This window comes from Acomys russatus, chromosome 17 (genome assembly GCF_903995435.1).
Source record: "Acomys russatus chromosome 17, mAcoRus1.1, whole genome shotgun sequence".
Classification (NCBI taxonomy): domain Eukaryota; kingdom Metazoa; phylum Chordata; class Mammalia; order Rodentia; family Muridae; genus Acomys; species Acomys russatus.
Window position 1 is genome coordinate 29,305,054 of NC_067153.1, and position 24,764 is coordinate 29,329,817.

Consider the following 24,764-nt stretch of genomic DNA (forward strand, 5'->3'; position numbering starts at 1 on the left):
AAAAAGACAGACAGACACAAAGACATGGAGGGAGGAAGAGAAAGAGAGAGGGGGGAGGGAAGGAAGGAAAGAAAGAAAGAAAGAAAGAAAGAAAGAAAGAAAGAAAGAAAGAAAAAGACAGGCAGACATGTCCTTGAGGATTGGTTGGGTGTGCCTGGCTGCAGCTGGGATACAGAAAGATATAGACCCTTTGGCTGTCAACTATGGCCAGGGACTAAAGTTCCAGGCAGCAAACCTTGAAGGAGAAGTTCAGGATAGAAGGTCAAAAGGACTCCGCAAGCAGACCTACAGAATCAACTAATCTGATCCCATGGGGGCTCATAGAGACTGAACCACCAATTAAAGATTATGCATGGACATGTCCTTGGCCCCTGCATATATGTAGCAAATGTGCAGCTTGGTCTTCATGTGACTCCTCCAACAGCTCTCTATGACTCTGATGCCTGCCTTTGGATCCCATTCCCCTAACTGGCTGCCTTGTCTGGCCTCAGTGGGAAAGGATGCACCTAGTTCTGCAGCAACTTAATGTGCCAGGGTAGATTGGTACACAGGGGGAACCTCTCCTTTTTCTGAGGAGGAGAGGGGAGAACTGGGGGGGGGGTATGTATGAGGGAGACTGGGAAGAGAGGAGGAAAGAAGTGCTGTGATCACGATGTAAAGTGAATAAATAATTAATGGGGGGGAATTAACGGTAAGGAAAAATTTGTATGTGATTTGTGAGTTTTTAATAAGAATTCTAAACCTAGGGTAAGGAGTTGCAGGGACCCGCAAATCTGCAGCCACATCAGACAAAATGCAGATAGTCTGTGGATACTGAACTTTAAATTGGTATGTGTGTTACTGAGCTCATAAAGTTAGGTATCTCAGGCTCCACTGGAAAGAAGTGTGAAAACAGAACTGAATTACTGCATATCCAGTTGGCACTTAGAAAACCAGAAAACTACAAACGCAGACATGAAAAATCCTATAATCTGTATCATTCATTCATTTATTCATTCTGTCTGTCTGTCTGTAAGGAATTATTATTTTATAGAAGGCTTTGGTAATGGATCTATAACTGAATAGTATGGCAAAGAAGAGACAATTGCTTCCTTGAGAGCTTGAGCCTAGAATCCCCGGATGTCATCTGTAGTGCCTATACTACCTCCTAGAAAAGCAGCTAGCTCTGCCCAGAAGCCTCTTCCTGGGCCTCAGCTGCACGCAGACAGAAAGAGTAGGAGAACAGGAAGGAAACTAGCCTTGGCCTCCACTCCCGCCAGCCCTCCCTTTTTTCTACCTCCTACTCCTGTTCTTCAAGGCCCCTTTGCCCTCCTTTTGGACAAGAAATAGAGGTAGAATGAGATAAAAATTACTAGCTCGAGGCCACAGCAATTTTCAAGCCACCCACTGTTCTCACTTCCAAGACAATTCATTTCCATGGGCCAAGCCAATTTCCTTTCCCCTCTGCCATATGCTTCTCCCACACAAGCACCCTACCCCACCCACACACTCACAGAAACACAAACACCACCTCTGCCTTCTCTGCTTCACTTACTATCCTCCATTCCTTGCACCTGCTGGGTGAATGAATTTGTAAGTTGGTTCTTCAGTTTTCTCTGGACACTGGGCATTGCAGGTTGGGGCAGGTGGAGAACTTCTGAGCTAGTACTGAACATGCCTGCAGGTATGGATTAAACTCCCCTATTGGTATCGCCATAGGTGTTCTTGCATTACTGGGTCCCTTTGTGTAAGAATGTGGATTTTTAAAATTTAATTTATTCAGATTACATCTCAATTGTTATCCCCTCACTTGTATCCTCCTATTCCCCTCTCCTAGGTCTGTGACAGAGGCAGACCTCCTCCCCTTGATAGGTCACAGCCTATCAAGTCCCATCCTGGTAGCCAGCTTATCCTTTCTCTGTGTGCTACCAGGCCTCCCCACCAAGAGAAAATGGTCAAATATGGGGCACCAGAGTTCATGTCAGAGTCAGTCCCCAGTCTCCACACAATTGTGGAGAATGTCCTGTTCATTGGCTAGATATGAATAGGGGTTCAATGTTTACTGCATTCATTATTCTTGGTTGGTGCGGTAGTTTGAGCAGACCACCCTGGGTCCAGATCTGCCCATCATGATGTTCTTCTTGTAGGTTTCTAGGACCCTCTGGATCCTTCTATTTCCCCATCCTCCCATAAGCCTCTCACCTAGAGTCCCAATAGGAAGTCCCCATCATCTATCCCAATCTCATGGTAAGTGAAGAATTTTATGGGGCATCCCTTTTGAGCTAGTGTCCAATTATAAGTGAGTATATACCATGTGAGTCTTTCTAGGTCTAGATTAACTCAGTACAATCATTCCTAGTTCCATCCATTTGCCCACAAATTTCAGGATTTCCTTGTTTTTAATAGCTGTACATAGTATGAATGTACCAGTTTCTTTATCCATTCTTCGACTAAGGGACATTTAGATTGTTTCCATGTTCTAGCTATTACAAAGAAGGCTGCATATGTCCTTGTTGTGTGGTAGAGCATCTTCTGGGTATACTCCAAAGAACGGAACACTTGAGTCTTGAGGTAGCCCTATTCCAGGGCTGAGAAAGTGCCAGATTGATTTCCAAAGTGGCTGTACAAGTTTGCACTTCCACCAGCAATGAAGGAGTGTTCCCCCTTACCCCACATCCTCGTCAGCATGTGCTGTCACTTGAGTGTTTGATCTTAGCCATTCTGATGGTATAAGATGGAATCTCAGAGTTGTTTTGATTTATATTTTTCTGATGACTAATGGTGTTGAGCAAAAAATGTGGATCTTAATCAAAGGAGTGGGTATGTGCATGGTGTAATCTGATTACCTGGAAGGCTGGAGCTCCCACATAAAAAACATACGTAAGATCATGAAGCCTTGGCCACCTTATAACCTTCAGCTGTACTAAAAGGCAGTTGGACTATTTTCATCTTTACAGTATTTTAATGTATTATGGTTTATAAACTGAATGGAGTAAATTCCACAGACAAGAATGCTGAGGACTCCAGACTCACCTTTCCTTACATGCAGGGCTGGATAACATTAGAGAGCAGAGTAGTGACCTACTCAGACACCTTATTCTTCGTCCATCTTTCGTTATCCTTCCTAGACTTTAATGTACAAACTAGTTATAGATGTGCATGCCAAAAATCACTTGCCACATAGTTTGTAAGTACCAAGTGACTTTTAAGATGACCTCATGCATTGATTTATAACTCGGTTTTTAATAAATGTTTGTTGCTGTAATAAAATGCATGGTGTTCAATATAAATATGTACTTGATAATGTGAATTTAATGTTTTCCAATTTCTGGAGTGATATATTCTTGTTATATGAAAAGGCAGGTCTATGAAATGTCATACCAGTATATCTTTTGGCTACCACTGTGTTCATTAACATGCACAACACACACACACACACACACACACACACACACACAACACACACACACACACACACACACACAGGTTTGCATGCCCTTTCATTCCATTGTCACTAACATTTACACCTTTGTACATAGGACTTTCCATAAAATAGTATCATATGTAATATGCACATTTCTATGCAATATTTTTAATCATGTGTTTTATTTCCAATATAAGGCAAGAAAATATCTTTAATCTAGATAGTTTAGGTTCATTATTAAGGATTTTAAAGTAACAGATTAGCAAGACAACAGCATGCAAATTCAGTTAATATACGGTTTGTGTGGCATGAGAACCTTCTTAAGGAAATCTGGAGCCAAAGAACAATTAAACCTCCACATATATCATACAAAGTTTGATGAAGAGTGACTAACCTCCTGTTCAGATCTAGCCAATGGACAATTCATTCTCCATGGTTATGGGGAGAGTGGGGACTGCCTCTGACATGAACTCTGATGCCTCTGATTTGATCACTTCCCTTTGGTGGGGAGGCCTGGTGGACACGCAGAGAAAGGGGAACCAGACTATCCAGATGAGACCTGACAGGCTGTGGTCATATGGTGAGGGAAGACGTCCTCTTCTCTAAGAGGTCTAGGGGAGGGCAATATGATGGAAGAAGGAGGGAGGGTGGGAATGGGAAGATATAAGTGAGAGGGTAACAATTGAGATATGATCTGAATAATTATAATAAATAAAATTTTTAAAAAGATTGAATAATCATGGAGAAATTTGGTAGCGTAGTTAGGTATGATCATATAGTAATAAAAGGGAGAATTTGTCAATGTCTGACTGTTCTAATTCTTTTTGATGTCTACCCTTTTAAAAATTCCCTCTCTCTCTCTCTCTCTCTCTCTCTCCTCCTCTCCTCTCTCTATCTCCTCCGCTCTCTCTCCTCACTCCTCTCCTCTTCTCTCCTCTCCTCCTCTCTCTCTCTCTCTGTGTGTGTGTGTGTGTGTGCATGCACATTATTGTGATGCCTGTGACACTACATGCATTAAGGATGTCAGAAGACAATGTCACATGTTAGTCCTTAAGTTTCATTGTATTTGAGACATTTTGTTGTTGTGTCTTAAGATTTGTTGTTCTGTGAGCAAATAGTGATTCTCCTGTCTCTTCTGCTCATCTTGTTGTGGGAATGCTGAGATTACAGATATTTGCTACTGCATCCTGGGTAATAGAGGTTCTGGGAATCCAAACTCAATTAACAATGCTTTCTTGTCCAAAAAAAAAAAAGTACCCACTGAGTCACACCTCCAGCTCCATGTCTCTTCATTTTCAGAGAAGTATAACCCTTTCCTCCTGAATGTTTGTATGAATATGGTGGGAGGAATGGCAGAAGGAGGGTACCTCACATATGAGGGTCTTATGACCTGTTCCACAGGAAGGTCAAAAAATCATTTCTAGATTTTGTAACCTACCAGAGAAGAATGGAGAGAGACAGTTAAGTGATCTTCTTGCTTTTCTTGATTTCTCAAATGTATTTTGGAGATTTACCTGACACCCATAATCAGCAGTAATGTAACCTATTCCCTTATGACTTATAAATAAGATACAGGGGGTTATTTCAGTTTTCTTGTGTCTATTAAGACTTGCTTTTAACCAACTGTATTGTGACTTGGGGGAAGGTTCCATAAGATACTGAGAAGAAGGTATATGCTTTTGTGTCTGGGTGAAATGGTCTGTAAATATCCATTTGATTCATGATGTCTGCTGCTTTCATTATTTCTCTGCTCAGTTTCTGTCTGGATGACCTGTTATTAGTTAGAGTAAGGTATTAAAATCTCTCACTATTGATGTATAGTGTTCAATGTGTGATTTAAGCTTTAGTAGTATTTCTTTTACAAATGTGGATGCTGCATTTTGGGCATACATATTCAGAACTGAGCTATCATCTTGGTGGATGAGAATAAAGTGTCCTTCGCCATCTCTTTGATTACTTTTGCTTGAAAGTCTATTTTATTAGATATTAGAATGGCTACTCTAGCAGAATAGTGGATTCTGTTTTCTTAGTTAAATCAGGTAAACAAATGACAAACAACCAGTGACAGACCCTCTTTCAAAAGAAAAGGTGTAAGGCAACAAAGGGCATCTGGGTTCCATGCACACAATGCACAGAAAATGCACATACACAGGCATATGTATGCACCTCTCTCTTTTTCTGTCTCTCTGTGTCTCTTTCTCTGTCTCTGTCACTATGTGTCTCTCTCTGTCTCTCTGTCTCTGTCTCTCTATCTGTTTCTATCTCTGTCTCTGTCTGTCTCTGTCTGTCTCTGTCTCTCTGTCTGTCTGTCTGTCTGTCTCTGTCTGTCTCTGTCTCTGTCTCTGTCTCTCTGTCTCTGTCTCTGTCTCTCTCTCTCTCTCTCTCTTTTTCTCTCTCTCTCTCTCTGACACACACACACACACACACACACACAAGATCCTTCATGAAAAATCTAAGAACATTCCTTACACTTGTGGTTAGAATTTATATTCTTTCGTGAGAACTAATGATTACTTACCAAACATATCATCTAAGACTGCGGTATGTGTAGTTGTTGAATATCCATTTATATTTTCAATAAGAACTTATTTGTATAAGTTCATCATCAAATGTCATGTCCCTGAAGGGACCCCTTCCGTTCCCACAATTCTTGCCAAATCAAAGAGACAAAGAAAGCAGTCTATGAGTAGAATGCTCAGCTCCTCACCATCCTAGGGTCACCCAACTCTCTTTTACGCACCCTGGGAAGTGGGGGAAAACTCGTTTTGTCTGGAATAGAATCTGTGCTCTTTCCACCCTCTATGGCTACTATTCATTGAAAGGCTGATCACTCAAAGACATAGCAGCTAATCTATGGTGTCACTATGTAGGTGATATAACATTTAAACCCCTTCTCCCCATGGTACTTGGGCACAGTACAGGTGCCAGTAAACTTTACCTCTTGTACACAAATTATAGCTGTTTTCTTCAATCTCTCTTTAACCTCCTCTAATATTTGGGTGTACCAGGAATGTGGAGGCTACATTGTTGTTTTTTATATGCTTCCTGTTAAACTTTTCTATGAACTTGTTTCTATTTTTTTTTTCAAAATTTATTCCTAAGTACCTCATAATTATGTCATGACCCTGAACAGAATATATTTCTATTATATTTCTTCATACTATCAGCTTAGAGGAAATCTATGGTGCTCTCTCTATATAAGAGAGAGTCATTTTGTCATGTTTGCATTCTTTGTAATGTGTCACAGTCATATTTATTTTTAGTTGTGCAGCTTTGTCTCCAGAAAAACCAAATACTTCATATCAAGTCCTCCAGTCTTTTAAGCTTTCCTTTTAGTTGACATGACTCTAATATTTGATGATTTATAGTAGTATTTGTAGGTGGGTAAATAATTGCTATTTACTGAACTGTTTTTAACCATTTTCAAGATGTTAAAATTAACATTATTAGCCTCAAATAATTAGAGAACAATAAAAAGGAAGTTTCTTCTTCATAATTCCAATGTAGATTTTATATTTAAATAAAACTGCCGTATGACCACCAAACAAAACAACCAAAACAGCCATGCACGTTATTCTTTGAGAACTTGGTGAAGTTCAAACATCTTGTCAACTTTTAAAAATTACAAAAGACCCCGTCTTAAAATTCCAAAACTAACACAGAAAAATTATAAAGAATGCCTTGCCTGAAAGGTTCTCCATTACAACAACACAGCAAAATATTTTAATGATAGGATCACCTAATCACCATATTAGATCACACAAGAACAGAGATTGAAAGACCAAGTTAGGTAAAAGCCAGCTTAGAAAGCATTAGGTGATGAATAAGGCTTTTCCCAACATGTTTATGAACAAAAGTAATTTTTTAAACTTTAAAACAGGAACTGTTGAAAGTTTCAGCTTTCAATAAAACTAAAAAGAAATAATTTTTCTTTCTAAATAGAAAAGAAAACAGAAAGATGGGAGTCAAATTTTCAATTTGAAACACTCTGACACCAAAGTACAGCCACAGAATGTAGAAAGTCCACACAAGTTACTGTAGCAATTTCCCAAACACAAGCAGCATTTTTTTTTTTTTTTACTTCAGTAGCAATTAGAGATGCCCTACCTTGTACCCAAGTGCATTCTGGAGAATTTAAATACCTCCAGTACACACAGCTGTTTATTCAGCATAGGTGAAATGGCTTGGCCCTTTGGCCTCAAGCAAGATGATATAGACCTTTCTGAGAGTAAGCAAACTCCCAGAATCAGCAGAAAAATTGAAGGGTTGGGGCTGATTGAGCCGTAATATAGTTGAACCAACTATAGAGACCTGTCTCTGGGTGTTAGAAGATACATAGAGGCCACCACTGATCATATCCTAGGGAAACTGAATGTCACCAGTATTTAGAACTTATATGACCTGACAAGGAAATAAACTATATGTAAAGTGATAAAGACAATGTGAACCCTTGATCTGTGTTAAACATATATACATAGCTGGCCAGCAGCATCTGGCGTGGTTAGCATTAGTAAACCCATATATTTTCTGCAACATACATATCTATTATTTTCGAAGCTTAAAATATTTTATTTAACACATTTTGCCTTCTAAGGACCATTTTATTTCCACAGCCAAACTGAGTGGAAAGGACACTGTTCCCATCTATCTTGCTCCTGTGATATACCATTGCATTTTTTTTTTTAACCCTCAATTTTCAAAAATAATATTGATACTTTCTTTAAATTTCATTTGGTGTGCCTGTAGTTATTCTGGGTTGGGAAAGGTAACCATAGTATTTGTGACACTGGAACATAGAGAAATGAGTTGAGATTTGACCTCAGTACTGGCTTCGTAATTGACCCATCCGGATGTCATGATAGCCTCTCAACACGGCAATAAGTAGGTCAGCTGTGCACTATGGACTTTAGTTGAATAGATGATTCTATTTATTTATTTATTTATTTTTTGTTTTTCAAGATAGGGTTTCTCTGTGTAGCCTTGGCTTTCCTGGACTCGCTTTGTAGACCAGGCTGGCCTTGAACTCACAGCGATCCGACTGCCTCTGCCTCCCGAGTGCTGGGATTCGTTCTAAATGTGTCAATTAGTATCAAGTAAACATAAATGGAGGTGTGTTCTGCCACAGAAGGAGCGACTAGCCAGAGCTTGAGAACTAAGTTAGCCCTGCTTATTTCTCCTGCTGGGGGCATTTCTCTTAGCTTAGAGCCCAATGAGATTAACATGCTACAAGTAGAAGTTGAGTTACCAGGCAGACCCCATGATGTCATGTCCTCCCTGGCTTTCTAGCCACTGTCGGAGCATACTGATCATAAACCATTCTTTTGGCTCTAAAAGAAGAAGAAGAAGAAGAAGAAGAAGAAGAAGAAGAAGAAGAAGAAGAAGAAGAAGAAGAAGAAGAAGAAGAAGAAGAAGAAGAAGCTCGTCTACCTTGACTTACAATCCTCAGGACTAATTTCTTCAAACAGAGCTTTGATTTTTCACTTTATTCTGAGATTTTATTTTTTGTTCAGCCTGATTGACAGGATGGCTTAGGCTTTAGTGATTCTCTTTGGAGCTTTAAAATCATGGATAAAGTAGTTATTGCTTGGCAAACCCCCCACAGCTGCCTCCTCACAGTTTGTAAAGGGTGGCAGGGGCTATAGAAATGGGAAGATGGCCCAAACACCCTTTCAATCTCTATTTGTGTCTCAAATCCTCTGGATTTCTGAAGCCACTTATTCACAATCCCCAGAGGTGCCATTGAAACTGGACTTGTGTTCTTTTGTTGAGAACTTTAATGTCTGTCCCCTTCTTTTTCATAGCTAGATGTACGATCCTGCTGGTTTGATTGTGAGCAGTTAGCTTTTGGCTGCATGGGGAAACCACTGGTCTGATTTTCTGGCTTCTTGGCTTCTCTAAAAGCAAAGAGAAACTTTGGTAGAGGAGAGAGGACAACTCATGAGTGACAGAAAACAGATAGGTCTGTAGCCTTGCTGCCTTTTCGACAACAGTGGTCCATGCCCTGTTGTAGAGGCTACCAGGAAAAAAGGATGCCTACTGGCCAGGAATGAACGCTGAGGATGAAGGACAGCAGCAGACAGAGACTTCATTGTAGTAGTTCCCTTCATCAGCGTCCGTCAGCCTATTGAGCTCAGGTTCACCTCCTCCCCCCCCTTCATACTGTGGCCAGTATTCAACTAGAGAGCCCTGTATTCTGTTAGCAAGGCTTAGATATGCCCTGTCTGAAGACAATTTTCTCTGTTCCAATATCTTCTTCTTCATCCCTCATAAAAGAATGAAAGTTTGCCAAGAAGAAGTTGTTTTTTCTGGGGTCTGGAAACTTTCACTTCTTGGCTTGAGGCTGATGATCACTAAATAGTATTGTGGAGCAAGTGGTCCCAAAGGCCATCAGCTGGGGAGTCCTTGTTCTCACTTGGGCTCAGATGCCTAATAGTCCTATGTGGAATACCAGCAATCACACCTGACTCACTTCCGCATTAACCTTGCAAATTGACATATTAATATAGCCTATAGATATAACCATAGGCCCTTTAACCTAGGCCAAAGACCTGCCCAACCTCATCTAACCTATCCTTAGCACTGCCACTGTAGATACCTATAACCCTTGTTTTTGAATTCCTCAAGTAATTATTTCCATAGTCTTATATATTTATATTTATTCACATGTATCTGAATCTTATTTTTCTTGTTGAGATAATAAGCACCTTAAATTAAGAACAGAATTTTGCATTATGTGTAAGAAGGGACAACTACTTGTACCAATCTGGGTAAGTGGTATCCTACCTATTACCATAGCTCATATTTTTCTTGGATCATTATGTCACCCAAGGGTAGAAACCACCTCTCATCCACCTCTTGGCTCTTTCTTTTCTCTTCTAAAGCACTGAGATATGAATAAATGTTCATATCACTTATCACATGAGTTGGATATATCACTCAGGATACCTTAGAAAACTTACAATGCTTTAAATATGGTACAGAAAAAAATTCACCATCCCACTAGCCCCCACCAGGCTCTGAACTGGCTGGAACAGGACAGAATGAGAAAATAGCTTAGGTTAAGTCTCTAAAACGCTGATGTTGATGCAGGCTTTCTTGGGCTTGCATGCAGACTGACAGATTCCTTCCTGGAGAGTCCCTCAGGTTAATGGTCCACCCACTGCTACTGATGTTTGGTCTCCTCCATCCCCACACTGTCACATTTAGAAACATCTTGCTCTCAGCCTAGGTAGTGATGCGCAACACTCAAATATATAAGTCTTTCATGGCCTGTACGGGTGGTGGGAATACAGCGTGTACTTCCTGTTCCTCCCTGAAGTCACTAAGGTCCTGAGTCATTTTTCTAGGGTAGGAAAGTATACACACAAGGTATGGCCTCCTCTTCCCCTAACCCAGTCCCAATCTTCTTGCAAAGACTTGTCAAGAAAGTACTGCTCTCCATCAGCCTGCAGCCCCTCCCCACCCCCACCCCCACCCCCGTTAGTCTCCATGGGGTAAGGAATAAGGCAGGCAGGCAGGCAAATAAAGAAGGTTGGATAAACTTTTCTTGATGCTTTTGAAAATGGAAGAAGGAGGGAGGGAGGAAAAGTAGGAAGAGGGTGGGAAAGAAAAGGAGAAACTGAATGAGGGAAGCAGACAGTGGGCAATGGAGTAGGAAGATACATCCCTGCTTCTCTATCCTAGTCTAATGCCACATTGTGGATGATATCCTTTTGAACTTATCTATTCATGCCTTTTGTCTCTAACACTGTGCATTTGCCAAAGCAGTGGCCACCTTTTGAGAAAGGAAGAGCAGGTAAGATGGAGAAGGTTTGAGTAAGTCATGCACGCAAGTCATTGGGATGTTTTCCACTAATACCTCTTATATCAACAGCTTCTTAATTCACATTCATCAAGACCTTTTCCATGTATGCCTAATTTTTAATCTATAATTTTTAAAGGTTTATCATAACCTGTTGGAGATTGCCAAGAGTACAGAAGAGTCATAGCTTAGAATTCAAGAAGAACAAGCTGTTTTAGGCTGTAGGAGCATTATCAGGTTAGTCTGTCTCACTGATCGTTCTTTCATTATATCAGTGCACAATATTGAAAGCCATCCAATAAGTGTATACAACTTCAGTCTCGATATTTTAATCTTTCTGAGTATTCAGGAATCTAAAAATTACCATGCTTGGCCTTCCTGGTCATTTATGTGTCAACAAAAATATTAAATTAGCAAAAACCTGAATATTCAATTCAAATGGCTATTCTGGAATTTCTGCACTGAGCTGTCATTTCTGATGTTTAGGTTGATTGTTATTACTGAGGCATATTGAAAATGTGCAGGAAATTGTTTTCATGTTATATGTATGTATGTATTTATATACATGTATCAATTAAAGAGAATTTTCTAGAATGAAAATTGTCATACGATGTGTGACATGCACTTTAGTCAAGTGATTATGCTTCTTCCTCCTCCTCCTCCTCCTCTTCCTCCTCCTCCTCCTCCTCCTCTTCTTCTTCTTCTTCTTCTTCTTCTTCTTCTTCTTCTTCTTCTTCTTCTTCTTCTTATTCTTCTTCTTCTTCTTCTTCTTCTTCTTGTTTTCATAGCAAAGAAAACTTTATCCAAAACAAAACACTAATAAAAAGACTGGAATGGAATGTCAGAGTGGCCAAGAACATCACAAGAAAACCCATAGAATCAACTAACTACCTTGGGCTGATGGGGACTCACAAAGACTGAACAGCTAAATAGGGTGCCTGCCTGGGTGTGACCTAGGCCCTCTGCACATCTGATAGTTGTGTATCTTGGTCTTCTGTGGGACTCATAACCGAGGAGTAGGGCCTATCACTGACTCTGTTGCCTGCTTTTTGGACCTTTTCTTCCTTCTGGGTTACTGCTTCCAGCCTTAATGGGGTACCTAGTCTTATTGTAACTTGATATGCCATAGTTTGTTGATATCCACAGATACCAGCCCTTTTCTGAAAAGTAACTGAGGAGGAGTGGATGGGAGTGGGGGACTAGGAGGAGAGGAGTGAAGGGAAACTGTAGTTAGGATATTAAAGAAATAAATAATGGAAGGCTCTGCAATGGAGCAATGGCCACATGAAGGAAGGTACTAAAGAGCTGCTTCTGTAGTTTTATCTCAGTAAAACAACAGTATAGATGTAGAAGGGGCATGTATAATTACTTTTACCACAGCACTAATATAACCATTTTAACTTATAGGAGATTGGTTAAATATTGTATATATAAACATAGGCTGTGTATAAAGGAGTAGCATTCTCTTTAGTGTCTGCAAAACTGTCTCTCTCATGCTATGTCTATGTGGTGGTCTGTTCTGCCGTGGCATGAGCTCAGTGGTAACTGTATCCTATGCTAATATGGTAGAAATTGATGATCTTATGGTTCTTTCAATATGGCTTGTTTTTGGGGCTGAGGCAATGTCAGTCATTGTCTGAAAGCTACTCCTGGATGTGGAGGTGGGCTGGAGGTTGGTCTGATGTATTTTGTTGCTTATTACTGCTTGCTGTCTCTGCCCTTCCTGTCCCTTGCCTAAGAGCCTATCCTATTTGCCCAATAAAAGGTCATCACACCTGGGCAGGGCAAATGCAATAGGCATGGCGAGGGTTCCCAGGCTTTGGGGAAGCTGGAGAATCTTGGGAGAGAAAGAGACTAGAGGAGAGAAGATGAAGAAGGAAGCTGTGCCATGATGGATTAGGTGGAGGAGAAGCACATGGCCAGTGTGGATGAAGGACTTGGCCCAGATGAAGAATAGAAGCAAGTATTTGGGATTATGGATGGGAGGTATCTTGATAGAAATTATTAGAAGCAAATGGTATGGAGTTGGGACAAGTATCCCACACCTGCCCCCCTATGAGAAAAGGAAGTACATTAGGGGGATTAATATCTGCCCTGCCCTAGGTTAACTAAGGCTATTTTAAAATATAACAGGTGGCTGCATCTTGATTGATTGCTAGCAGGTTAGAAAATACTGTCATAAAATAATTATAGTCCTAATAATAAACATTATTAGGTCATACTGGTAAATTAGCCACAATAGGCGGCACCTTCTGAGCCATTCTCACAACAGCTGAGTAGGTACAATGGTCCAATAACAGGAACCTCAGCAGAAACCAAGAATGTTTCCAAATGCTTCAGAAAGTCACCAACAAGGCGATTAAAAATGATTTTATATCTAGCTACATCCTTTAAGTGCAGTACTTATCTATAATTTAAATCCAAGCTCTACCTGAATTTAAATCTTTGGCTCTGATGCTAGGAATCAATAGATAGTATCTAACGTTGATCTATAAAGCAGAAATTATTATTCAGGGAGATTAAACTAGGCCTTAAAATAAACACTCAGGAGTAGAAAATACAAACTTCGCACAATTAAGTAGGGGGTTAAAAATTATGAACACTGAAGGTGGACAAAGGACAATAGGAAATATCAAACTGGGGGTTTAACACATTATATTACTTTCAAGGAGAAAATTCCAGAAATAGGAAAAAAAAATCTTTGGTTTCAATCTCTAAAGACCATACCTCAGTCAGAAGATAAATATTTTACTGAGCTTTTAGAACTCTTATCTGCATCTCCTACTGGCACTTTTCTGTTAAAAATATCAAATCCCTCTTTGAAATTATAATGAATCAATAGGGCTCCCAAGGAGCTGCTCAGCAGTTGGTAAAGGAAAGGAATATCTAGCTTCTGGTACTAACCTTCTTACCAAATTAAAGTGAAATTAACCTTTTCATCCACTGAAAACTTTTAGCCTAATATGAGGAGTCCTAACAACGAGGCATCTCAGAAGGAAGATAAATCTAAATTTATTTCTTGCAATCTTACTGTTTTCTTGATTGATTGATTGATTGTTTTTCTACTGTTCTTGAGAGAGTCCAAGTGAATGGTTAATCTGGCTTCAGTGCTTTCAGAAACTGCAATGAATCCACAACTTCCAGCACTCCTTATTCCCTTATGTAGTGCATTTACCCAGTCATATCGAAAGCGCCAGGGAACAAAGCAGCACTGTTGCCTAATGAAAGCACATTGGGACAGTTGAAATCTGTGAGCAGCCATTACACAGGTCCTCATAGATCAGTCCTGAGGCTGCATGTCCATGTGATACTGACAGCCTTAAAAGATGTCTTTCCTGCTCCATAGCCTTAGAATGTCCTCAGGGCTCAATCTGAAACTCAGAACAAATGAATACCATTTTTCCTACTGACCAAAAATATGCTGAAAGAATGGGAATATAAGCCAGGGCCCCAGAAAAAGGTACATCGCTTTAACCCCCAACTTTGAGGATCCAGACATCAGAAGATTCTTGGTGATTGCTGGCCAGTCTAGCTTCGTTGATGCATTCAGGCCAATAAGTGATGCTCTCTCAAAGGAGGTAAGCAACATTCATGAGATGACAAGTAAGGTTGTCCTTGGCCCTACACACACACACACACACACACACACACACACACACACACACACACCTGAAATAATAAATCATTGTGTAGAATCTTATCGCATATAGTAGTATGTTTATTTTTCCATCATTATATATTCTCACACTTACACAGAAATCATTTGTTTTCTAAATATTAACATGTGATTTTTAAAAAGTAAATTCTGGTTTTTGAACAGTTTTAGATTAATAGAAAAATTGAAGAGGAAGCACAAGGAGTTCCCATCTACCCTGTGCCTAGTTTGGCTGTTGTTTGCAACTTATATTACCCTGATGGTATTGGATTTTATTAGAATTAATAGGTATTAAGTATTTTAGCGTTAACTAGAGTTCATAGTTTACTTCTTACTTTTATCTCTTTGTGTTTATTTTCTTTACTTTTTGGTTTCTTTTTTTTTTTTTTTTTTTTTTTTTTTTTCCCTGTTCCAAGGTTGCCACCAGGGCACAGCATTACATTTAGTTCTAACAGCTCATTAGGCACTGAATGACAGACAGTAAGAATTCTCTGACCTGCCTTGTGTCTGATGACCTTGAGAGTTGTAAAGAGCCCTGCTGAGGATCTCTGGGTTAGGATTAGCCTGACATTATAGTCTTCTCATAATGAGACTTGGACTGTGAACAATGGGGATGGCTATCACTGAGATAAACTTCCTTTTCATCCCATGCCACCAAGGACACATGCTGTCAAGGGGCCATTACTAATGACACTGATCTTGCTCACTTGTCTGAGGTCATGTTTATGAAATTTCCCCCTTGTGAAGTTCAACATTTTTACCCTCCCCGTACTGTACTCTTTAGAAGGGAATCACTGTGAACAGACAAGATCCAATGAGGTAGAAATGCCTGTCCCTTCCCTCGAGGGTATTAGAGATGCACGAATTATCTGATGCTTTTTCATGCTGCAGACTTGTATATTCTCTCTGTTTACTCATTAATCTACTCTCTACACACTTATGGGATTATAGCTACCATTTTATGCTGTGGGTTATAAACAATATGTAATCTAATATGATGCAAATGCATATTTTCACTTGAATTATTCCTGCTTTGGATACCAAAGCCTATTCCACTGGTTCTTCTGCCACTCTGATGGGTTTCTATGTACCTGGGCTGTTTATAAGTCAGCACAGTATGTTGAGCTCTGATACATCTTAACCAAAGAGAGCCAACACTTTCACTCAGTGATTTGATGGGTTCCAAGTCTGAGCTGTAAAATCACAGAAATTCCATTGATTGAGAAGCAAATAATCTCATCTTTAAAATCCCCAAAGTATTATTGTGTCCCACCCTCTTAACTCCTTATTCCTAATAGTTTTTATGCTTACATATTCTGTTTTGTGACTACTGAGAAATAGAGAATATAAACTTCTTTATAGAATTCCTCCATATTTCATTGTTCTGAATGGCTTGATACTTATCATAAGGAATAAACCTTTTTTTTTTTTTTTTGCATTTCAGCCTGTTAATCCTTCCTATAAGGCTTTCTGCAAAGCCACATAATTTTTCTCAGATCTCAACTTGTATAGGGGAATCAGTGCTGTTAGAAATTTTCCCTTTTTGTAACTCTAACTCATAAATCACCTACTTAGGTTCATAATCATTTAATTTTCCTCTATAGTTACTTCTCTCTGGGTAATATAAATCAGATTATTACACTATATCATTGCATAATTTTCCCTAAGCAAATTAATGAATTTCTTACAAACACAATCTCCCTAACCAGTTGGAATTTTACACACGAAAATGTGAGACCATAAAAATCTATCTAGGCATGGACAAACAGTTCTGTGAAGATACTGGCTAATTTTACATCATCAGGCCATGAGGCATAATTCTATGGGAAATAAAAAAAGATTTTTGCCTACTCCATCAGTCTCAGGACATATGATTTTCATATTACTTTGCAGAGGAGATACAGTCGCCTTGTGTCTCCTTAGAAATGACTTTGTACCAAGTTAATATTTTCATTGCATCTATGCATTGCAGTTGATTCTAGCTATTCTGAGCCCTTGAATCCTGAACCTGCCTATGTATCAACCTGAACAACATTCATCCATTTGAGACATGCAGTGAAGAGAAAGGCAAGAGCAGCAGGCATGTATACAGACATGGCTTTCTAGCCTCTCACAGGATCACCCTTGGGGAACGACACAACTCAAAATGCCAGTGCCATCAAGGTTGAGAAAAATCTAGCCTAGGATTCTATTATTCCTTCTTATTCTTTTACCTCTAATATGAGGTTTATTAAACAATCTCAAGTAGAGAGTTGTCACCTCTCTTCTGAGTGCAGGCAGCTCTGTATTGTTACTCTCCAGTTCCAAAGTCTTGGTCCTCATTAACTCAGGGATTACTGTTGGCAAGAGGAAAAACTGAGCAGAGGAAGAGAGAATAAAGCATCCAGCTTCAATTCCAGTCCTTACAGGAAAATGAAGAAAGGCCAGTTAGAAAAGTTAGGTCTTGAAGTAGGCGTGCTTGAGCACACAGTGAGGGGAGGATATCAAGATGAGCACTAGAACACCGTGAGGGTGGAAAGCTTTGTCTCCGTGCAATGCCTAGTGACCCCAATTTCCTTTAGTCATGCTGCTTCCTGATCCTGGTGTCTCAAATCCTCAGTAGTCCCACCAGGCCCATTCCCCTTGCACAGGCTATCCTTCAAAGGCATACTAGTTTACTTCTGTATAATACTTAGAAGGTGTCTCTTGTGGAAAGGGATAGAAAATGAGAACAGAACATTTCTGCTAACCTTAAGCTATGTGTTTCCCACGAACAAAAAAACTTGAAATTGGGACTGTCAGTCCTTTTCCATAGGTGAAGTGTCTGGAACTCAACCCAGAGCTAAGAAATTGTCGTGTCCAGCTGGCAGCACACACTAGACTAGCAAAGCTAAATTCACACTATGTCTTTCTGTCTCCAAACCATGTCCTTCCCACCTGTGAGAGATAACACAGCCTCCCAGGTTGCATTTTACCCTCTGTCTATTTAGTGATGCATGCATCCAGAAATTCCTCCAGGCCTCACCATTACCAGCAGTAATCTCAGACATCCATCTAGTTCATTATGACACATCCTTCAGATGAGGAGGTCCATCACTGTCCATTAATCAGAGCAAGCAGGCATGACACTCAGTCCACCTATGCAGAGTGTCGTGCCAAGGAGGGCTTTAAAATATTAGCCAAAGAGACAGATATTACTAAGACCAAATGTCAATAAATCTATTCACATTGAGGCACTGTAATCACAAACTGAAGCTTGACTTGTTTTAATATGTCCAGCAGCATAACACATCGATTTCCTACACATCTTCTTTGACCCCGAGTCATAGGTTTCTTGACTTCATAAGTACAGTGGGTCATGTGCTATAAAATCTTACCTTCTGTGGCATTAGAGGTGAGATTATCTTTCTGTGATCAAGGAGGAATACCCAGAAGGCATGCAAATCTCTAAAATAGCTCCCTGATGCATTCCAAATCCATAAATGTGCTTTAAATGTCCACATTTTCAAATTCTCAGACACATATACATTTTCTTCATATACTTGAGGCATGCTTTCTTTAACTTTCCCAGGTTAATTATGATTTCTGAGCTTAGAAATCTCATTCTTCTATACTACATGCTTGTGCCATACTTGCACCGTAGTCCCTACATCTATTGCACTCCGCTGCATCCCAGCATAAAGGATTTACTTCTTTAATACTGTCTTCAAGTAGTAGTAATTGAAAATGGAGGGTGGGCTAAGATCTCTAACCCTTTACCACCACAATGTCTAGAGGTCCTAGAGATGTCAGTTTCACCAAGAGGCCAGCATTGAGTGCAGAAAATAATTAGCATATTAATCATGGCATTTTGAGTTGAGTGACACAGAGGCAATGTATCTTTTCTCAAGATATTTTGTGAATACCTGTAGGAATTCATAAAAGTAGGAAATCCAAGCCCTCTATGTGCCTTCTGGCAGCTATTTTCACTAGGAATTGTCACATTCTAGCCTGTAGAACCTTAAAGTTGAAAGAGACATTTAAGAAAACAACATCCTATCCATAACAGAAATTTGACTGTAATATTACTTGCTTGGAGAAAGTCATTCTCCCTATATCTGGACCTTCCAGTGACAAGGTTTTGATTAATTTTGAGGCAGCCTGCTCCATGATTAGCAAGGATTGTGTGCACAGACCTTCCTTTTTTTCCAAGTTAAACTATAGGCTCATACTATTTAGTTTCTTTGATTTAGCAAAATGACTGAACACTAATGCTTGTCAGAGGTCCTATTGCAGGTCCTAAAGAGACAGTGTCCTCTGTAATAATCACTATCCATAACCTTTTCCAGATGGCACATCTAGTTTAGCATTTTTTCTAAAGAGAGTCACACTGAGTGGGAAGCCTCTTGTGGAGGATAGGTTTGACACTGGGGATAACCACTCTCTCAGGTATCTGAAATGCCTCTCCAAAGTGCTTCATTAACCTGACACCCATGCTTGGAGTAGAGCAGGGGCTGCTACTCTGTGGCAGAGCCTTGCATGTGTGATGCCCAAGGCTTAATCTCCAGTATTGGGAGAGAAAAATAAAAAGGAAAGAAAACAACAACAGTAACAACAACAAAGGCTTTGACTAAGACTGGAACCACAACATAGATGTCTGATGGTGGGGAGGATGGTGAGAAACTACCTTAGCTTTCCGAACATTTTACCACATGAAGCAGAACCTGGTGTTTACCTGCACTAGTGCTGCGGTTCTTGATGACTGTGCCATTGGGTCACCACTGCAGGAGTAACACCATTGAATCTGAGACAAGATGCCCTATTCAGTCAAAATTGCCTGTCCTCTAGAAAGTCTGGAAGGCCTTTAGCAGTCATTGGACATAGGCTGGCCTTTGGTGTGAGTGTGTACTTGAACATGGCCATTGTCAATAGCTGGAGACAAGTCTTAGTAGCTGAGGGTATTGAGAATTGTACATCGTGAACCACAACATCCTCTACAGCTGTCATGTGACTACATAGCTACCTATCTGCCCCGTATCTATCTATTATAACTTATCTACTTCCACATAGAGCAGAGCTCCTATCTACTTCCACAAGCCACACATGATTATAATCTTTCTCCATCTTCCTCTTTGTCTGTCTGCCACTCTATCTATATCTGTGTGTACATGTTTAATTCTAATGTTTCATAGCTAATTGGTGTCCTGCAACATGCCTAGGCAAGACTGCCACACCTATAGAACCTATTAAATAACATTGTTGAAATATATAAGAATAAATAAGAAACTGGTTATGTGATGGGACATTTTTATCTCTTTAGATGCCTATATTTTTCTGTTCCCTATAGAGTGACTGACCCTAGAAAATTGCTTTCATTAATGGTATTGACTCTCCAGTCTCCATTTGTGGTTCTCAAAGTGAATTCCATGTATAGCAGTACAAGATCATATGGGAACTTGTCAGAAATGCAAATTCCCATGTACATCCCAGATCAATGAGAAACTCTGGCCATAAGAATAAGAAATGTGTTCTTTCGTGGCCCTCTCATGTGATACTGATTCATTTGATTATTTCTGACGCACTCCCTTCTTTAAATCTATACAAAACAGCTGATGTTAAAGCCAAAGCTACAGACTAATTGAGTGGCATTTTTCTTATAGGCTACCATACTGTTTTTTATATTTCTCCCATGGAAGGTTACCTTTTGTAATGTGTGAATAAACATGTCTCTTCTTACAGAATTGACCTTCTCCAGGGCAAGCATTAGGGAACTGTTATTTTTTCCTGTTACTGACACATATAGATAGTCACCAAACTTATTCCATTAGTAAATACTTATTTAGGACCTATTATTTGCTATGAATTTTTCTAAGTGTCTCCAAGAGCTCCTATCTGTCAAGGAAAAAGACAGATAACCTTAAAGAAAGTGCAATAAAGTGATGCAGATGCCATAGGCAGACTAATATTAGTGATGATATACTGTAAGCCTGGAAGTTTTCTAAGAGGTTTACATGTGTTAATTCATTTAGTCCTTTCAGTTATCCCATGAGGCATGACTCTAGGAAGCAAAGAATATCCATCCTAAGGAAGAATTGCTCATTTGGTAAGCCATCATTATTAATGATATTTCTATCTGTAAAAGACAGGACAATAGCCCCCTGTGGGTTGGGAAAGATGAAACAAAGCTAGCCAAAACCAAAAAGAATATAAACATCTGGCCTCCTACAGGGTAAGGTTTGGCCATTGAGGTATTGATTTTTTTTTTTTTTCATTTCATGTGAAGGGAGGGAAGACATAAACTGATAGGTTAAAATTTTAGCTAAAAAGAGATTCTTTAAGGGTAGAATTTAGGTTCTGAGACTAGGAGGTGGGAGAGTGGTCCAAGGGACCTTTGAATCTTGATATCTAATGCTGACTTTAATGCCCTCTTGTTATGCTCCAAGTCTCTGCTAAGCATTTTATTTTTCATATGGTAGTTCAAGCAGAAAACTGAAGAAGTTCTTTATAGAGTCTGAAAGATTAGGCAAAACAAAACAAAACAGGATTTCTGCTGTCTGAACCCAATACCCACAGAATGCATTTTGGTAAGGGGCAAGGTGGGAGAGGGTTTGCCATTCTTCATTGCTTAGTGTTGCATGCCCACCCGTAATTCTTTCTTAGGGAGAGACACTGGGAAAGGGATAGACAGCTTGATGTATTAACCTGAGTGTTTTAGCGTTGACCAGCATCTGAGTCTCAATGTACTCACATACATTTCTAGTTTTCAGTAAGTGTGGGGCTTATGGAGGGAAGATAAGCAGTTAAATTATTTTATGAAAGGTCCACAATAAAAATATATGAATAAACTTCTTTAAAAACAAGATTTTAATATTCATAACCCATGAGAATGTCTCTGTGGTTCCTGTTCCCAAATTGAACTTTCAATCGATTCACGTCTTGTATTTGAATTATTTGGTGTACTTTGCATTCAGCACCCCTCTTCAATGTGACTGACCTCCTCTGAAAGGCCATATTGCAGGAAAGGGAAAAAATCTATAATATTGGGCAATCTAAATGATTTTGTCATTAGCATGACATGGTTTTGTATAATGCTACATTAACTATGAGCAAGAAAAAAGATTAGGGACAAATTGGAGCTCAACGGTATTAAGTAGATTCCATTTTAGCATAAATGAAACGCGCCAGGCAGCAATATCCATCACAGTACTTCTATCAAAACACTCATTCCCATGAGAGATAGGAGGCTAGAAACCTGATGGTCATGCTGACGACGATCCACCCTTCATGTCTTTTTCCATGCCTCGTAACACTATGTGAGTTCATAGTACCTCTCATAAAAGAGACGGGCCACAGTCCCTTTCTTTCTGAGCTTGAGCTTATTCATATAGCTTGTTAGGCAAACAGAATAAAGCACAGCATAGCAACCATGTGAATCCAGAGTCTGGAGCAGTGAGAAGCTTTTTTGGTTTGTTTTATTGGTCCTCTTGATGTCGTTTATATCTCAGTGATAAGAACATGGTCAGGCCACAGACAAGAGATTCCCCAAGCCAGCACCACTGTAAGTAGTTGCTCTAGCCAAGCTTTTCCAAGTGAACCAAACTCCGAATGCTGGAGACTCGGGTGTGGTGTGAGAAATAAATACTAATATTGGATACCGTGACCATGTTGTGCTATTTTGCACCATTACTGTAGTCATGGCTGAGTGATACAAATAAGCATCCATTCTTCATTCGAAGATGACCTCAAATGCAAGCTTCCCAGTTGTCCAATGACAATCAACTTAGTTCTACTTTGAAATGTTTCTCAAATAGGAAAGCTGGAAATATGGGGACCAGGGGGAAAAAAAGCCAGAAAAATAAATGGCTCCTTGAATTGGCTTTTATTCCTAAGATAAAAACAGTATTTGGTCGTCTTTGACACTCAGGGACTGCAGCTTGACACTTTTAATTAAAAAGACATTAAAAAATTAACTCAGAACTCTTTTCACTTTGCTCCAGGGCAGCTCATGAATGATGGCTGCTTTGCTATTGGAATGCCTAATATCTGTGTCTAGGCTCCTCTGTTCTCCCTCCTCCCAGGGAGGCTGTGAATGTCAGTGACTCTGCTGAGCAGCTGTCCTGTGCGGGCTTAATTTCCTTAGCGCCAATAACATAAAACTGTCCCAGCAAAGCAAATTAGTGCATGAATCCAAAGCCCACAGTTCTGATCTTCTGCCGCGTATCTGACAGAATGTATAAGACTCAACACTGTTTCACCTCCAGGAATGTAAAGAAATGGATCTGAAGTGGCACAATTTTCTTTCAACCATCAAAGACAATGTATATGGGGTACTAAGGAGGCATGCCACTCAGGTGGCGTTTCTGAGATGCAGGGGTGGGGTTGGGTCTCTGAGCAGTTCCTGTATAGGATGCAGCAGCTGCTGCCTCTGAGATCTCTGGGAGCTGGACTTTGTGAGTGGTTGCTGTTAAGACCCTCACAACTTCAGGACAGATGTCAATATCAAAACAGTCAAATGCAATGGAAAGAGCTGACTTCAGAAGAGACTGGGTCTCTCAATGGAGAATTTTAAATCTTGTTAATCCTTGGGCTCCTTAATCTATTACACCTCACCCACAACTCTTGATCTGGTAATGATGTTGCATAGCCACTGTTGCATAGTTAAGCTGGATGTCATTTCACTGCCTGGGCGTGAACCAATTAAGTAAACCCCCATCACTCCCATCTTTTAATTTGGTGTAATGTTAAGTAATTGTAGTCCTTCCTCCCCCCCCCTCTAATTTATTGACCTATTATATTTTTGGAAGACAAATTATCACTTCCTTGGTTTTGGTTGTTATTTTGGGGCCCAATATTTTAGTCATGAAGACACATAGAAAGGAGACCTTACAAGACATCTTGGGTGTTTAAATGCTAGTCATTCAAGAGTATTTCACTTAGAGCATATACTTAGCTATAATTCTGTAAAGAGTTTTAAAATATTCAGATACAAGCATTGGCCTCCCTAAAGAAGCTGAAGTGTGGAAAGTTCTGATCTCATTTTGTCTGGATGGCATTACTTTCCAATTTAATCTCTTTAGTTAGGACTTTTGAGAATTACGGAACTGAACACATTTCAAGAGACTGAGTTTTGTAGAGTCAAGGACTTTTCATAGACACATATTTTAGCAGCTGTCTCAAGCAAGTTTTCTGCTGTATAAAAGAGATTATGTAAATTTCACACAGTCAAAAATTAGACTATTTTATACTGAAGCAATGATTTAAACAAGTCACTGGTAGAATATTTTGAAATTAATAAGAAAATAAAGACAAATGCTGTGACCATATTCTTCATACTACAGTGTTGGGATGGAAAGAAACTGTTGAAAGGCTGGGTGCTTAGAAGCAACTTCTTAATTCTTGAACTTTTGGAAAGTAATTCATAACATGGAGCCACAGAGTAATCAGTTTTCTAATGGTATTAAACATAGTTAGTGGAGGGGGCTGAAGAGTTGGGTCAGCACTAGAGAGCACTGTTGCTCATGCAGAGGACCTGGATTCAGTTTCCAGTACCTACATGGTGGCTCACAACTATCCTTAACACTCTGCATTCAGTGCCCCTCTCTCACCTCTTCAGGGACTAAGGAGGCATGCAGTGCACATACAGACAAAACACAAGACACACATAAAATAAAATTAATAAATCTAAACCACAATATTAAGATAACCAATGTAATGTGCCTGATATAATTTGGGAAGAACATAATAAGTGTTCAATGCTTGATGGGGGGGGGGTCCCTTGTTATCCCTTGAACATTTTTCTTTACCCTTTTCAAATAACGTACCAAAGACCTAAAGCCAAGAGAAAGTAGAAAGTATGTGTCCCCCCATTTAAAAAAAGAATAAACTTGGAACGATTTTGTGTCTTGAAGCTGTATTAAGTTCAATCATTACTTTAGATTTTTATTACA